Genomic DNA, 18125 nt, shown 5'->3' on the forward strand with positions numbered 1-18125 from the left:
TCCCACTATGCCAGCCCGAACCATGGCATCAGCAACGTGTGCTCCCAACGCGGCTCTCCTCAGGTACACACTCCTGAGAATCATTATCCATCAGCTGGAGTGGTGCCTGACAGACGACAATGACTAAACAACAAGTCTCTCTCCCGTGAACCACAACACCGTCCCTGTCACTTTAGATCCTAGTCAAACTGGGGACAGGATCTAAGGGCAGAGCTGACCAGGGAAAAGGGAAAGGGGTAGAGATGGCAACAAGAACGTCCCGTGAGGGCTCGGGCGGCATGGTGTGAGCCTTTCAGGGTCCACACCACACAGTGGTGTAGAGGAACAGAGGACAGCATGGGTCACCAGCAGCTGTGCTCAGACAGACACAGATCTCCTCAGCCCACACAGGGAGCATTAAGGAGAAACATCAACTCAGATGTGGAACAGCCTAGCAGACAAACGTGGCCATTCAGGGACCATGGTGGTGGATGTTGTCAGGGCCCTCAGCCCCCACCTCAGGCCTCCAGCAATAATCTGCAGCCTCTGCCTCTTCCACGCCTTCCCTAAGGGGAAAACTCCTGGGCTTTGTGAAGGGAAGCCTGTGACACACAGGGGATTTCCAGCTCACTCAGGCCTCTTCACACAGGCTTTTCACCTAGCAACAGAAGCGTCATCAGGAGTCCCTTTGCTGATTGGCTAAAATCACATTACAACACCAGGGCCTTGGGCTCCTGTCAGCTCCTGCTTGGCCCAGCCTTCTGTAGAGTCCTTGGCAGGGTTTATGCCCCTCCTGTCTCACACAAAACAGCCATCCATTTCTGCCCTGGCTTGAAAGGAAGGGAATCCCAAAACCTCATCCCACGGTGCCTTCCTGACTCAGGCTGTGGTTCTGTGTGGAGACAGGGCACTTAGACTGAGGCCAGTGTAGACCCCATCTGGCTGCAGAAGACAAGAGGCCAAAGTTTTACAGGGGACACCTTCAGTTCATACCTGCAGGAGAGAAGGGCCGTGGACTCCTTCTAGGGAACTCAGGAAGAAACCCTCTCCTCAGCCAGCACCCCTGAAATCAGGGCTTGGTCAGTGGGGCCAAGTGTGAAACTGGTAATCAACTTGTCACCAAAAGGGTCACCCAGGACCCTATTGTGTTCACTTCAGGCATCAAGTGCACTTGCAGGGCCTCACAGCCACTCTTCTTGAAGAATGAGTTATATTGATTATGGGTTTTATAATTATGCAATTTTTCTCTTTAGGTAACATTTTAGAAAATCCAAAGAAAGAGTCATGCAGGCTGCAGAGCGAGCACAGACACGCCATTTGAACATCAGAAGATTCAAGTTCATTTACAGAAGAAATGCAGGCCGCAGGCCGGTGGCTTGAAGCAAATGCATTTTGGAAGCATCTCTGCGGTCCGTGATAACCTGTACATACATCGCTTTCTGGTTTACAGCCTCTGTCCTGAATGGCTACCAAGACTATCAAAGGCTTGGTTCCTGCCAGGACATTACTAAGAGAAGGCAGGGGCTTTAGGAGGTGGAGGATAGAAGGAAATCAGCCGTTGGGGACATAGAGTCTCTGGACCCTTCCTCTTTCCTTGCTTCCAGGCATCCATAAGATGAGCAGTTTGTTTTCTCCCCCTCTGTGTCTCGCCATGATGATCTGCCTCACTATAACCCCAGGAGATGGAGCCAAGGGACTATAGGCTGAAAGCTCTGAACCGGGAGCCATAGCAACTGTCCCGCCCTGTAAACCGATTCTGATAACCGCCACAGTGCTCCTGGAAGGGGCTTTGTGACGCTGAAGATGTAAATCAGGATCTGGAGTCTCCCAGCCGACACCAGGCAACATCCCCCGTGGACCCTGGGCTGTCCACATAGCTGTCTGCACAGACTTCACCCCTCAGGACCTGAGAGGAAAGGGCACACTCAGTGACAGCAGCAGACTCCCATCCCTAAGACAGGATGCATGCAGGATGTGGGGAAAGATGGAGGAAAAGTCCAGGCAGACTCGTTCAGTTGTCCCATGTGGGTAGTGACAGTGGTCATATGAAATACATATGCATGTATGTATGTATGTATGTATGTATGTATGTATGTATGCATGCGTGTGTGTGTGTGTGTGTGTGTGTGTGTGTGTGTGTGTGTGTGTGTGTGTGCGTGTATTGTGCCCCACCAGCAATGAGAGGTGCAGGGCAGACGGTTACATCACCCTCCTCTGAAACCGGGGTGCCCACTGTGGCTTCATCTTTGTCCTGGGACTTCACACAGGTTCCTTAGTGCTCCTGCGCCGGCTTCCCCATCCCTAGTATGAATGGTGATACCACCTCAGAGGACCAGTGTGAAGACTGGGTGAGTCCGTATTTCTGAGCGATGTACTTGGTGAGTGGTGTGTGCTCTCCACCTTAAAGGCAGAGAAACAGCATAGCCCAGAGATAGCGATAGGAGACCCTGTAGAAACCAATATGGCTGCACGGGCCTGGAAATGTACCTGCTCACCTGTCTGACCCCAAAGGACACTCATGGATTTGGGAACAGGGTCCCAGTTCCAGCCGCACACGGCAGAAAGGAGCCAAGTTTGATTTGGGGTTTTGTTTGGAATATTAAGTGGGGTGAAAGACTGGACCAGGTGCCATTTTTTTTTCTTGAATTCTATAGCCCTCTTAGACTCATCGGGTCATAGAGAATTTAGCTGTTTCCCCTATCCCCAGCTCCCTCCTCACCCCTAGCAAAGCTTGACATAGTGTTTACTCAACACTGTGAGAAACAGCTACTCCCTCATGGGTCTACAGCCACTCCAATCCATTGACAGAACTGAACCAGGAGCGCACATGTCGGTCCCATCCCATTGACCTGTCTCCTAGATTTCCTCTAAGGGAAATCATTAAGGTGGTGACACTGAATACGTGACCTGATTGTGACTGACAGTGCTCTATGTCCCCCTGTCCTATTGTTCACCCCACTGTCTCCCTTTGAAATCGGATAATTTTGTAGACACAAGAGCAGGACACTCCAGGAGGCACGGGCCTGTACAAGGGGAACTTCCCACGCAGGTTTCCCTTCCCCAAAACTCTAACATTTAAACCTCACACTTACCACGAAAGCTGAACTAGAGACATCCGATGACAAAGAGGCTTTACAGATGCTGGTTTCTGATCCAGCCAATGAGGAGGGAGTATGAGGCAACATCACCAGTCTCCGGCAGACTAAGAAGGCCTGGGAGAAGCACAGAAGTGCAACTGGGGGAAATCGACATAAAAGAAATGATACACGAGATTACTAGGAAATCAGAGATTACTAGGAAATCACAGACAGCTGGGGTTGTGCAGTGAAGGAGTTACTGGGACGATGTGTCATATCCTAAGATTTAAAGAGACAATCAAAGACCCCAGAATATTAAAAAAAACATTTTTTGACTGGATTTTTTAACTATTTTTTATTCGCGTGTGTGTGTGTGTGTGTGTGTGTGTGTGTGTGTGTGTGTGTGTGAATGTCATGGCGGTGTGGGTGCTCATGGAAACCAGAAGAGGACTCCGTTCCTTCCCCGCTGCTTCCTGTATCTCTTCACCGTCTTCATCGTAGCGCCCTTGTGATCATTCACACAGAGTGCCTACTTGCTCATCTGTGAGCTCCGTACCATGTTTCCACGCTGAACACATTTTGGATGGTTGCACACTCATCCAACAAAAAAAACCCCAACCTTTATCTTCTGTCCCTTGGATCCATCCCCTCTTCCTGAGGTCATCGTTATACACGGTATTCCATCAGTGACGCATTTCTCCGTCCCCGCCTTAATCTGTAAATCCCTCTGCAGCCCCTGCAGCACCAGAGTTCTCTCTGGCGTCATTGATTCTCACCTCCAGCTCTGCAGACAGACCACTTTGTTATCACTGCTTTCCATGGACTCAGAGGACCACGATACTGAGCGTGCACCGCCTGCCTGCCCTCCTCAGTGCCTTGCCTACTTCCGGTCTTGATTCACCACCACCCCATTGGCTTTCCAGTGTACCCCTCTTGTTTCTTGATTTCTTTTTTAAAAAGAATGTGCTTAAAACTAGCATATCGCTTTTCACTCCGTGGGATGGAACACCTGACAGAAACAAGGTTGGAAAGACTCATTTTTGCTCACCATTAAGAGGGGCTCGGACCATCATGGCGGCTAAGACGCTGCAGAGCCGTTTATGGCAGTTTCCTCTGTAGCAGCTTCGGTTTCCTGTGCAGCTCATTTTCACCGACCAGGAAGTGGACTGGAACCGGAACCGGAAGCAGATGTTACCTTCAAGGTCCACCACCAGCAACCTGCTGCAGGTCAATAGGCCACTGCACATAAGGTTCCGCAGCCTCTCAAAACAGCGCCCCCTGCTGATGACAAAATGCCTGAACGTGTGCTCCTGTGAGGCACATTTCACAGTAGAACCTGGGCATCTGTGATCCATCTGGGGCTTTCATTTGAGATAGGGTATAGATTCAATTTTTGTGTGTAGATACTCAATTATTTCAGTACCAACTATTTAAAAAATATTTCCCCACTGGGTACTTTTGTCAAAGGATGGTTATATACTTAAACTATATAATTATATTAAATACTTACATTTGGGATATATGTAACATATACCATATATATGAATATATATATGTATATATATATTCATACTACATTGTTTTGATAAAACTATACAAAAAGCTCTAAAATCAAGCATCCTAAACCTCCATCTGTCTTCGTTTTGAAAATTTTTCTTTTCCATCTTTTGTATGTCCATGTTTATGTATCAACTTTTTCAATAAAGTCATTTAGATTGAAACTGTGTCAAATCTAGATATATGAATTAAGAGAGGACTGATTATCACCAACACTTGGTCTTCTCCATGCAGATGGCTCATCTTCCCATTCATTTGGTAGCCTATGGTTTTCCTTCCCCTGCTGTATAGTTTTCAGGTTACGGATTGTATATGTTGTTTGTCAAATTTATAGATAGATAGATAGATAGATAGATATATTGATATATATATCAAGTGATATTGCAAAAAAATTTCTTGATGGATTATCAGAAAAAATTATACATTTTAAGTTTTGGTCTTTTATTATGAATATATAAGTATAAGGTTGTTGGATTTCCTCGGCATTTGTGGACTCTGTAAGTCCCTTACATAGGAGGCTGACAAGTGGTGGGCAGCTGACCCAATCCAGCCAACCATGTGCTTTGTAGTGTATGGGCTCTGAGAATGGCTCTAACATCCCATCTTCAGGCACTGCAATCACACAAGTATGTCACCAGTCCTGCTTATTTATTTATTTGATATTACTTATTAAACGTTCATTAATAATTTTTAAATATATACTCATAAGGGGCATTTGTCTAGACGTTTTTCTTGTTTTTCTTTCTTTTCTTTTTCTTCTTTCTTTCTTTATTTGTATAAGGATAACAATGGCTTCAACCACTAACCAGAACACACTCCTCTTCCATTTGTAGTGATGTCATGTCTTCCTTAAATACCTAGTAGACTTTGTCACTGCAGACACGTGAACCAGAGCTGACTCTGTAGCAATGCTATAAGTACGAGTTCAACCTAACTGTTAGAGACAGGACCGTGTCCTCTTAGTCTTATCTTGGGTGGCCATGGCATCCACCATGTATTTTACAGACAGGATGTTCATTTCATCTGAATGGTCTAATGTATAAAGTTTTTCATAGACTGTTGTTGGGTGTAGGTTTTTGCTACTACAGTTTAGTTCCAGGAGGTGGGTGACACACTACCATCCACCCACCCCACCCCTGCCCAGCTTCCCTTGAATCCATGGATAAAAGCATACACACATTTGTTCATTTTCAACTTGCCTTTGGACACAATTGCTGGACACTACTATGTCCCATCTGGAAAAGTATGTCCTTATCAATACTTTTAGTTCTGTACCTCCCATCTACCCTAAACCTTAGTTGGTCAGTTGAATCTACTTTCTGCTAAACATCTCTGACCACCCACCTATCAGAGCGGCCACAGCCCACTGCTCCTCCTGAGACCTCACATAGCTCTCTAGTTCTTCTCTCTCCAAAGCATATCAAACTTTTCTCTCTCTTTCCTTGCATCCCCTTTTCCTCCAGGGACCCAGAAGTCCTGTCTGTACCTTCTGCCCAGCAATTGGCCCTTGGCTTTCTTTACTGACAGATCAAGAACCAACTGGGGAACAGGACCTTAAACATCAGCACTGCCTCTACAGAGGCAGTATGCTATTCACACATCCTGTGTGCTACATAATTATGTCCCTACTCTTGTTCTTAATATTGCTGTCGTTTTCTTTTTCCTGGTGAGTGTTGATATAGTCTAGAACTCTTAAATGATATGGTCTAAGGGGCCTGGATTGGATTCATTTTTTCTGCCAGCGAAAGAATTAAAAGGCAAGAAAAATCTGAAGTACAACAGGGCAGCAGAGAAATCTCACACATGGCACACAGAATCAGCAGGTAAAGGAAGGTGTTTATTGGGAGTGAGGAAGCAAACACACAGGGGGCACATGCATGTGTGTATGCGTGCGCACACACACACACACACACACACACACACACACACACACACAGACTATGCAAAGCATGACTGAGATGCACACCCCAGAAGCTGAAAATCCAGGCTCTTCTTGAGGGCTGGGATTTATAGCTCTGGACCATTTTCCTCCTCTGCTTTAGGGGTGGTCAGTTTGAACACAGACACGCTAGTTGATTGGTCCACAACTCTCATGTGACATGGATTGATCCAGCCTTGAACTTGGTGAGCCACTCCATCACCAGGGGACCTACAGAGAAACAAAAGCTCAAGTCAAAGGAGGAAGCCAGCCATCATGGAAATTCTCACCTTTATTACTTAGCCTTGGCCCCTTCCTCCATCAGTCTAATGCCTTGTCTCTCAGTCTCACGGGAGTTCACAAACCTAACTGACTGTTTCTCTGATGTCCCCAATTTCCACACTGAATTATGCTCTATTTGGTACCCCTTTCTTCTGATCATTTGGGCTAAAACTAATGTTACCTGTTGCAATTTCTGAAGATAAAATCTTTAGTTCATTGGCCTGAGCCCTCTCTTCACTTCCGGCCTGTGTACACTGTTGATGGAAATGCTGCATTGGGGGGTTTTGTATGTTTGTTTGTGTTTTGGTTTTTCAGGACAGGGTTCTCTGTGTAGTCTTGGCTGCCCTGGAACTTACTCTGTAGACCAGGTTGGCCTTGAACTCAGAGATCCTCCTGCCTCTGCCTCCCAAGTGCTAGGATCGAAGGTGTGCACCACCACTTTTAAATTCCTGTACTGATTTCTCCTGCACCTTGTTCAAAGAAGTCCAGTTTTCACTCTACAAATATTTGGTGATATTGAAAGAATAAAGATTTAAACTATCCCCCACTGACCCTCCTGTGAGGACAAGTTCACCTCATAGCAGAGAATAACATAACATATTTTGGGGATGTAGCCTGGCTATAGCCACCACAAACCATCTGGCCTCGATAAGGCCTGACTCAACAGCTCTGAGAAAAATGAGAATTAGGGTCAGCTTGCCCCAGAAGCAGGGCGGCCTAGAGTTGAACTGAGCCCAAGTTACAAACCAATGAAATTGCTTTGTGTGACTGTTGCCAACTGCCTATGTAATTTTCCCTATAAATCCCTTCCCCTAATTGGGCTCGGGGTCGAATCCTCTGTCTCCTGTGTAAGATACGTGTCATCCCCAGAGCTCTGGTTCCTCAAATACACCTCTTGTTTATTACATCAAGAGTGGTTTCTCGTGAGTTCTTGGGGGTTGCGTTGTCTCGAGATTTGAGTGGGGGTCTTCCCCACCCCGGTGGTCTTTCAATATATGTTGCACGAACTTCCAATTTAATTCCAGTTTTTCAGCAAATAAATATCCTAGCTTGCTCTCCGTTACTGTAATAAAACTCTGGCCAAAACCAACTTGGGAAGGAAAGGGTTTATATCACCTCCTAGAGTATAATCCATCATGAAGGAAGTCAGGGCGGGATCTCAAGGCAGAAACCTGAAGACAAGAACTGAAGCAGAGGCCATGGAGGAGCACTGCTTACTGGCTTGCTCCTAGAGATTTGCTCAGCCTGCTCTCTTAAGGAACTCAGAACAACCTACACTCGTAGCCTCACCCACAATGGGCTGGGTCCTCTTCCATCAATCAGCAACTCCTCAGCTCAACTGTCCTCTCCCAGGTGACTTCCAATTTGTGTGAAGTTGACAAAAATGCTAACCAGCACAGAAAACTGTGTGTGATTTGAATTCTCACATGTTCGTCAATTCTTAGATATCCCCACCCCCCAAAAGACATTTGACATAATTCAGGCTCCATTCGTGTTAAAATTACCCAATGAAATGGAAGAGTAAGCATGTTTTCTTAAAACCAAATATAGGAAGGGCTCTTGCTTTCATTGAACCCCATAGCTATTGTTTAATTTTTAAGCTTTATACATGCATTCCGAGAATGTTAAAATATAGATGATAAAATATGTTTGCTAGAGTTTCAATAATATATTTGACAAAGAATTACAAAAATTTGATATGGAAAGGGTGTTACCAAGTTGAAGCGCCCACCCTGACCAGCAAGGAAGACGCGACACCGTTGGATCCTTCTCTAACAGCCTTTATTGCAGGAACACCTCATTGTTAATACGGAGACCCCGAGGAACAAAGGCACTTGCCTTATACACAAAACAGACTGTGGCTGTAAATTTGTCCACTGGGGATTGGTGGAGTATGAAATACTTTATTAGCATGAATATCACCCTGGCCTTGTAGGTGCTGGGGGTCTGCCAACACATGCGCTGAGGGTGTTTACCACCAACGACCACTGGATGTTGGCGCCATCTTTAGCCGCTCCCTACATCTCCCTCTTTTTTGTTTTGTTTTTAAAAATGACTGGTCTAGATCTGGGTGTCACGCCAATACATGTCATTGCTCCTGTCTTAGGTCGTTCCTCTTGATAGTTCGGCCTTACCCGTCCTTGGATTAACCCTATTGCCACCGGGCTCCTGTCTTAGGTTGGTCCGAGCCCGAGGAAAGTTGCCCGTCTCTGGATACAATGGCTTCACATGACAGTGACAAAATACGATCTAGGGCGAACTCTTAATTTTTCAAAGAGGCCAGCCATATATTGGGAGAAGCACCACTTTCAATGGCAACCATAGCCTGATAAACAATCGCTTTGTGTCTGGCATGCTCTCGTTGTAAATGGCAAAAGAGCCATAGACATACTCCACATCCCAAGAGGACAATGGCCCCCCAGGCAAACATGCCAGCCCATTCTTTACAAAAGGAGAAAGCATTGGTAATCCACGAGGTGAAATCTCCAAATGTGATGGGTTCCATTCTAGTGTTGTTAAGGACAGCAATCTGCATCAGCAATTGCCTCGATAATTGCTCCACTTTCATGGACCAGTTTCCTTTCAGATAATTCGAGATTTCTTTGCTCTGTTGAGAATACTGAGAAAAATTAGCTTGCAAAGGAGTAATACATAAGCCTCTAAGGGAGGAAACACAGGACAACTGTGTCATATGATATAATGCTTCAATTTGTTCATGGATCAAATCTATCCATTGATTAGCTAATAGAAGACCAGATGCCAAGTGGGTATTAAATTCTTCTTGTATCTCTAGTGCCACTGTGGTTCTTTCCACAATCTGATTGATAGTCTCAGCCGTCTGTACTTGATTAGTTAAAGCAATCGCGGCTGTTGTTGCTGCAGCGGCTGATAGTACAATGGCTGAAATTATAGCTGCTGTAATACCAAAATCCCTTTTAGTTCTTAGTAAATGAAGTATGGGAAAATTATCTGGGTTGGCTTCTATTGGGACTGGCACAAAAGAAGGAATCTTGACCATCACTGCAGTATCATTGGTGCCATCCCAGCATTCAGCTAAATAACAGACTACATCAGAACTATTACAATTTAAAGCATTATCACTTACATTAGTACTTATCAAAAAGAAGAAAGGTGGTCTAACACATACTGAAGCGCCAACAGCAGTATCATTTGCTAAAAGGCTATTAATCTTTACATTTACTAAACTGGTTTTGTTATTCATTCTAGTGGCTGAAATATTATACAATGTAAAGTCTTCACCTAATAATTGGGCAAAAGGAATTAGAGATGTGTATGCTCCCTGTTCATTGAATAATACCCATTGATACCAAGGCCAAAAATTTTGCTTGCCAGTCTTATTTTTCCCCTGATCATACTGTACCTGATCAAGAGGAGGGGAAAACTCAAATCCCAGTAGGAATTGTTTTTCTCTATGGAATAAACTCTGACATGGAGTAAAATCAGGTGGAAATTCTTGATATGGGGGGCAAGTAGGTAAGATTCTACGACAGGTAGAGTTATCCAGTGTGCCTTGCCCCGGACATGATGGAAAACTACAATTATGCATCATAATCAAAGTTGTAATGTTCAACCTGAATCACCATTCCAAGTAGTAATAGTAGAGTTCGTAGTCTCATCTTCACGAATAGCAGGAGGCAGTTTACAAGTCAAACGTTCAGGCACCCAGATTGAATTGTCTTGATTCTGTGGAAAAACACAAACAGCTCCCCTAGATCTCGAAAGCACGGGATCTGGGCCACACCATTCACCAGTTAAGACATCCTTCCACTTTACTTCTGCTTTAGTTATAGGTGTAGTAGCAGCATGGAGATCCGCAGCAGAGCAGCCATGCGCATCCAAAATCAAGAAATTTAGAGTAAACAAAGCTAAAGAAAGTTGTTCTTTTTGTGTTCGGCCACTGGCAATTCCCTCTTTTTGTTTTTGTAAAAGCTCTTTTAAGGTACGATGGCTCTTTCCACAATTCCTTGACCCTGGGGATTGTACAGTAATCCTGTAGTATGACCAACCTGCATTGTTTGGCAAAATGCCTGAAAGGACTTTGCTGTGTAGGCAGGCCCGTTGTCTGTCTTGAGACTATCAGGTTTTCCCCAGGCTGCCCATGCCTCTAAGCAATGACTAATGGCATTACCAGCCTTTTCACCAGTCATCAGAGTGGCATGTATAATACCGGAACAGGTATCAACAGAAACATGAACATATTTTAAATTTCCAAATTGAGATATGTGTGTGACATCCATCTGCCAAAGTTTTAGTGGAATCAGACCATGAGGGTTAATCCCCACCTGAGGAGGGTGGTGAAACTGAACAAAATTCTGGCAACTTAATATCACATCACAAGCTGCAGCTCTAGAGATTTTAAATTTTTGTTGAAGAGTGAAAGCAGGAACATGAAATTTTGATGAAATTCTCTAGCGAGATCATCCAGAGTGGCATGAAAAATAAACTCTCTACGAGTACTAGCATCCACCAGGGTGTTATTACTGGTCATGGGACCAGGCAAATTAGTATGGGCTCGAATATGTTGTATGAAAAATTTATTTTTTCTGGCCCAAATCAATTTTTGTAATTCTAAAAGAATTTGACACACAGTACTAGTCGACCTAATTGGCCCTGCAATTTCAAGTGAGCGTACAGCATTAACTACATAAGCAGAGTCAGAAATTAAAATTAAAAGAATCATGAAATCTTTTTAAAACTTCCAATACAATTTTACATTCTGTAACTTGGGGGTTGCCTGGACTGTACTGAATTAATACTGGTTCTTGAGAATCAACCATATAGGCACCTACCTGTTTTGGAGCCATCTGTATAAATATCTAACGCTCCAGACAAAGGCTCTAATGCAGTGACCTTTTGGAAAAATCACTGGATGTTCAGTAAAAATTGTAGCAAAAAGGATCCTTAGGATAATGATTGTCAGACTCTCCATCAAAACTGCAGCATAATATGGCCCAATCATCTATCAAGGCACACAATGTTTCTATCTGAGCTGTTGTATATGGTATAATAATTTTCTTGGGTAAAATACCAAAATGCTGAATACATGATTTAACACCTAACATAGCAAGCTGTGCAACAGCAGAAGGATAATATTCAAGAGTCTTAGTAGGAGAAATATGAGGATAAATCCACAGAAATGGTCCTTGTTGCCATAGCACTCCTGTAGGCTGACGAAAAGTTCTCAGTATACACAAAAGCAGATCCTCCTTTTCCTTGTACCTTCTTAGCATTGCCTTTTCCAGTCTTTCCTCTACTTTCTTTAAAGATAATCGTGCTTCCTCAGTTAAAGCACGGGGTGAAGTAAGCTGAGAATCCCCTTTCAGGATCTCATAGAGTGGCTGTAACTCTACATTGGGCATTTTAATATAGGGTCAAATCCAATTTATGCTTCCTAGTAATTTCTGAAAATCATTTAATGTTTTTAAATGATCTTTTCATAATTCAATTTTCTGAGGGGAAATACCATTAGAAGTAATTTTTGTTCCTAAATATTCCCCCATTTTGCCCATTTGAACCTTTTCAGCTGCTATGAACAATTGATTATTTTCAAGCACTTTAACCATTTCCACATAGGCCACTTTTAAGGTATCACAGTCTTTTGCAGAAAGCAATATATCATCCATAAAATGTATTATTCTTAATTTTGGAAATTGGTCACATACAGGCTGTAAGGCTTGTCCTACATAAAGCTGACACATAGTAGGGCTATTAGCCATACCTTGAGGCAAGACCACCCACTGATAGCACTTATCAGGCTCTTCATTATTCATAGAAGGCATAGTAAATGCAAATCGCACGCTATCTTGCGGGGCAAGAGGGATGGGAAAAAAAGCAATCTTTAATATCAGTAATAATAATAGGCCAACCAGCAGGAATACTAGAGAGCAATGGTAAACCTCTTTGTATGGGACCCATTATTTGCATCGGAGAATTGATAGCTCTTAAATCATGTAATAATCGCCATTTTCCTGATTTTTTCTTGATAACAAATATAGGTGTATTCCAGGGTGATGTGGATGGCTGTATATATCCCAATTTCAGCTGTTCAGACACTAATTCAGCAGAAGCAGCTAATTTTTCAGAGGATAAAGGCCATTGAGGAATCCACAAATGTTCCTCTGTTTTTCATGTAATCGGTATGCTTCCCTCAATGGCCCCTAGGAAAAACACAGACCTGTCCTGTCCCTTTTAGAATTCAGCAGCCCTGGGTCAACTTGTCCTTGTAAATTTTTTCCTAGTCCTTTTCTGGCATGTAGCCCATTTTTATCATCATATCCTTGGCCTGTGGGGAGTACTCATTAGTTAGTCTCATATCTAGATTTATTAAGACATCTCTGCCCCACAGAGTCACAGGAATGTTTATAATATAGGGAGTAATCTTTCCAGATCTACCTTCTTCATCCTTCCATGTCAATTCCTTGGAGCTTATTAAAGGAGCCATCTCGTACCCCAGACCACGTAGGGCCTGCGATGATGTTTGCGTGGGCCACCTAGGCAGCCAGTCATGAACAGAGATGATACTACAACCTGCTCCAGTGTCTAACAAACCAAGGAATGACCGTCCCTCCACAGTCAATGTTAACATTGGACGATCACCTAGTTCCAATGAGATAAAGGCAAATCGGGAACCTGTAGATCCCAAGCCCCTGTCTCCTCTAATTCTATTTTCTGTAGGAAAGCGCCTATGTAAGCTGGGCAGAAGCAGCAGCTGGGCAATTCTGTCTCCAGGGGAAATAGCAGTAATTCCCTGGGGAGAGGCTACCAGGACTTTTACTGTGCCTAAATAATAAGGATCAACTACTCCAGGTACAATTTGCAAACCTTTCAGGGCAGAAGAGGAGCGCCCCAACAACAGCCCAACTGTGTCTTTAGGGAGGGGTCCTCTAAAATCTGTGTCTATAGGCTGCACTCCCATTTGGGGGGTCAGTACGAGTCTGGTGGTGGAGTAGAGGTCCAGTCCTGCAGAGCCTTTAGTGGCTCTCCTCGGTCCTTCGTGTGGTGAAGAGAAGGCCAAGGCCTCTGTTTGTCCTGTCCTTGCCTGTCGTTCTGTAGAGCCCCAATATTTGAGGGCCCTGGGGACGTGGGCCCCGTTGTCTGTTTTTTGGCTGTGCACCACCATATCCTGTCGCTAGAGGGCGACCATCCAAGTCTCTCACAGATCGACATTTACTTGCCCAGTGGTTTCCCTTCCTACAGCGGCGGCACAATCTAGGTTGTGGAGGTCTGTTACTACCCCATTCTCCACTTCTTTTGGGCACTGTCTTCTATAGTGCCCTTTACGGCCACATTTGAAGCAGGTCTCTGCAGAAACCTTCTTTCTTAATTGTATCTTTGCTGCCGCTAGGCCACCATTAGTCAATGGCCCTCCTATTTCCCTGCAGACTTTCATCCAAATCTCTAAACCTTTATGTTTGTATGGTGTTATAGCAGTCCTACATTCTTTCGTACATTGTTCATACACTGGCTGTTTAATAGGAGGCATAGCTCTATCAGGGTCTCTGAAGATCTTGGTAGCGGACTCCACCATGCGGGCTACAAAGTCTGAAAATGGCTCAGTGGGTCCTTGCAGAACCTTGGCGAGGTTGCCGGAGACTGCACCTCTATTAGGCAATGCTTTCCAGGCTTTAATGGCTATTTCATTAATCTGACTATAGACCTGATCTGGATAACCAGTCTGGTCCGAGCAAATCTCCTATTCCTATTAGTACATGTCAGCGCCCCAATGTCTCTGAGGATCCGCTCCTGAAGCCAGATTAATGGCAGCTTGAATGTTAGCATAGTCATACAGGTAAGATTTCCAATCCAAGTATTGACCTGGAGAGAGACAAGCTCTAGCTAAACTCCTCCAATCTCCAGGGGTGAGACAGTATCTGCCAAGAGCCTCAATCTGAGCTATAACAAAAGCTGCGTTGACTCCATAAGTTTTGACTGACTCTGCTAATTGCTTTATTGTCTTAAAGTCAACAGGTTCATGATATCGCTGCCCATTTGCATCCAGAAAAACTGGAAAACTCAATCCATACCTCCGGGCAAAAAGAAGTAGCTCCTGCAGGCTTTACCATGCGCTTATGTTGAGGGGTATACGGAGGTGCAGGGGGTGCCGTTGGTACAATTGCTTTCTTATCTACTTCTTTGGCTTGCTGCCACATAGCGTTGGCATGTGGCCAGTCCGGATGATATCTCTCTTTCTCGTACCGAGTGGCTTCTTCCTCAAGGTCAACTAAGTCATTCTCACTAAGCTCTGAGTCACTAGACATTCCCAAGGTCAATGCCTTTAAAGAGGGATATATCTTATTTGTTTCTTGGTCCTGATTATCCCCTTTTTTCATCTCTGCCTTCTCTCTGTTTCTTTTATCTCCCTTTCTTTTCTTTTCTCCCTTCGAGACCTTTTCTCCCTCCGACATGCTTTCTTGTTGCTCTGTAAGGATTTTCTAACCTGTTCTAACAGCTTCCTCACATCATTTATCTTCTAGGCAGGCACGGACCATTCGCCAGAGCGGCTTTGTCCCTGGTTTAAGCTTGCCCTCTGTTATTTCCCCCTATCCAGATCTCTTCCTAACTTGTCCAATGCCCATAAAGTAAGAGACCCTGACACTATAAACCACGGAGCACAACGATCACACTCATCAAGAAAACTCAGCAGGATTTTCCTTTCGATTTTAAGCTTACGCTGACCAAGAAGCTCCTGAAGAGCTGACAGGAGTGGGGTGGAATGTGAGTTTCCCATGCTTTACGAGCTTTTACGATCGATTTACGAACAGAGCGGGCTGGTGTGTTTATTTACACACGATCCTGTGGCCCATCACTAGTGGGCTCTTCCCAGCAAATGCATTCGTGCCCCTGACGGTGGAAATTCAAACAGTAGCAACACCACAACACAAAAAGAGTAAACGGCAAAAGTGCTAGTCCAACCCACAGAGGATCAAATGAGAAAGACAACATTGCCGTGCTCCACAAACCCTTTTGCCTCTAAACCAAGGCTCTCATCATCTCTGTTTACTCCAGAGAACTTTATAGTCCCTTTTACACGGGAGCTTTACCGTCCTGTGCCCAGGACTATTACCGTCTCTGCTTACCTCCAGAGAACTGGCTGGTCCCTTACCTGGGAGCTTACTGACGTCACCATCCTGAGGCTGAAAAGTTCTGAAATCCACACAAAACAAGACTCGGGGTTCCCGTACGGGCCACCAGCTGTAGCGCCCACCCTGACCAGCAAGGAAGACGCAACACCGTCGGACTCTTCTTAACAGCCTTTATTGCAGGAACACCTTATTGTTAATATGGGGACCCCGAGGAACAAAGGCACTCGCCTTATATACAAGACAGACTGTGGCTGTAAACTTGTCCACTGGGAATTGGTGGAGTATGAAATACCTATTTAGCATGAATATCACCCTGGCCTTGTAGGTGCTGGGGGTATGCCAACACATGCACTGTGGGTGTTTACCACAAACGACCACCGGATGTTGGCGCCATCTTTAGCCGCTCAATACAGGTGAATAGGGCCGAGGTGCGGGACAAACGTGCATCAAAGTGAATTTACAAAATCCAATACTACCTACAAGGACTATGCTCCAACGAAAATTTATTTTAAAAGAGATGCGAGGGCTAGAGAAATGGCTCAAGGGTTAAGAGTATTTGCTGCTCTTGCAGAGGACCTGAGTTTAGTTCCCAGCATTCTCGTTGGGTGTCTGAAATTGCCTAGAACTCCAGATCCAGGGTGGAATGTCTCTTCCAGAGTCCGCGGGCATCCACGTGTGCACACCCGCACACAAATACACATAGTTAAAAATACAATGCTCAAAATAGAGAACTACGCCCAACGACCTGCACAAGGAGTGCGCTGTGGACGTAGCCCACTTGGCCACTAACTTTATGTTACAGAATAAGAATGTCTGCTCTAAGAGTTCTAGGAAAATGAGTTAAATAGCCCATAATCTTTTAAAATATTTATTGCTTTTATTTGTCTGAATATGTGCATGCCCGCATGAGTTTATGTGTGCCACACATAAAGGTGTGTGGGGGGTGTGCCCAGGAATTGGAGTTCCAGGCTCCCATGTGGGAGCCCCATTTCTGCAGGAGTCAGAGCCCTTAACCACTGAGCCATCCTTCCACCCCTCCATACCTCCCTCCAGCCTCCGCATGCTTTCCTATTTCTGACTTCTTTGCACTCATCTTTGCTTTTAATTTTAAATTTATTTTTAAATGTGTGTGTGTGTGTGTGTGTGTGTGCACGCGCGCGCGCTTTTCTACAAGAGATGTATGTGCTATGCCCTCAGAGGTCAGAAGAGGGCGTCAGAGTCCCTGCAGCTGGAGTTACAGCTGGTTATGAGCCGCCATGCCACGTGGGTGCCGGGACCTGAACTTGTGTCCTCGGCAAGAGCGAGCGCTCTTCTCTGCTGAGCCGGCTCTCTGCCCCTCACCCCTGCTTTGATTTCTGTCTGTAGCTTTTCCTTGCTATTACCGACTAGAGGTCTGCTGTAAGAACTTACTGCAGATTCCTCACAGCGCGCTTCCCTACGGAGCTCCTTGCAAGTTGTGCAGGGGACTTCGAGGATGCAGGGTTTTGTGAGTCATTGCCTATATAGGGGTGAGCTTTGCGTGTGTGTCACTGCCTCTGGGTCACCGTGTGCATGCAAGTAACTCTTCTCCCTTGATCCTGTTCATAATTCCAATGAACTCAAAGATCACGAGAGAAACCTTGCCAACCAATCAGTGGGCCTCCGGGCAAAGGTCTGTTGGAGCCAAGGACGTAAAGCTGGAGGGAAGACATACTAAGAAGACTGTTGCTTCTGCTTCTGCAGCCGTGGGGATGAAATAGCATGGCCAGGGCCCCAGAGGCAGATGGGAACTTGGTGCAGGCAAAGGACACAGTGACTCCCCTTCCTCACGCAAGCCTCTGCTTGTTTTTAAGGCTTCTCAGCTGTGGCCAACTCAGCCTGATTGTCCAGGATCTTACTTAACATCATCTGGTTATGGAATTAATCACGACTACAAAAGATACCTGGGTATTAACAAGAGGGCTAACCTGGACCCCTCAGATCCGGTCACTACATTATCTAAAGGAATTTTCCCTTATTCCGTAACAAAGTGGGTTCAAGTAGAGAGATCAGATTGCCTTAATAGGTTTGCCTAGAAGGAGACGAGCACTCAGTGAGGCTAAAGCTGGGGCCAGCTCCTCTTTCACTGTGTCCAGGCAGGTGCTGGGGTGTCCCTTTCCACCCCTCCACAGCCTCTGCCTCTTTGAAGTGCAAAGGCTTGCACGCTCATCTCAGGAGGACAGAAGAGCT

General features: G+C 45.1%; 1 protein-coding gene and 1 pseudogene across 1 annotated transcript in view; both read left to right on the forward strand.

Moving 5' to 3' along the window:
* LOC116887415 overlaps positions 1-18125 on the forward strand; it is a 496132-nt pseudogene that overhangs the window by 115806 nt on the left and 362201 nt on the right.
* Positions 1-18125, forward strand: part of LOC116887417 (RT1 class I histocompatibility antigen, AA alpha chain-like) — a 431868-nt gene that overhangs the window by 101385 nt on the left and 312358 nt on the right. The gene's annotated exons all lie outside the window — the stretch shown is intronic.

Source organism: Rattus rattus, chromosome 18, assembly GCF_011064425.1.
Source record: "Rattus rattus isolate New Zealand chromosome 18, Rrattus_CSIRO_v1, whole genome shotgun sequence".
Lineage (NCBI taxonomy): Eukaryota > Metazoa > Chordata > Mammalia > Rodentia > Muridae > Rattus > Rattus rattus.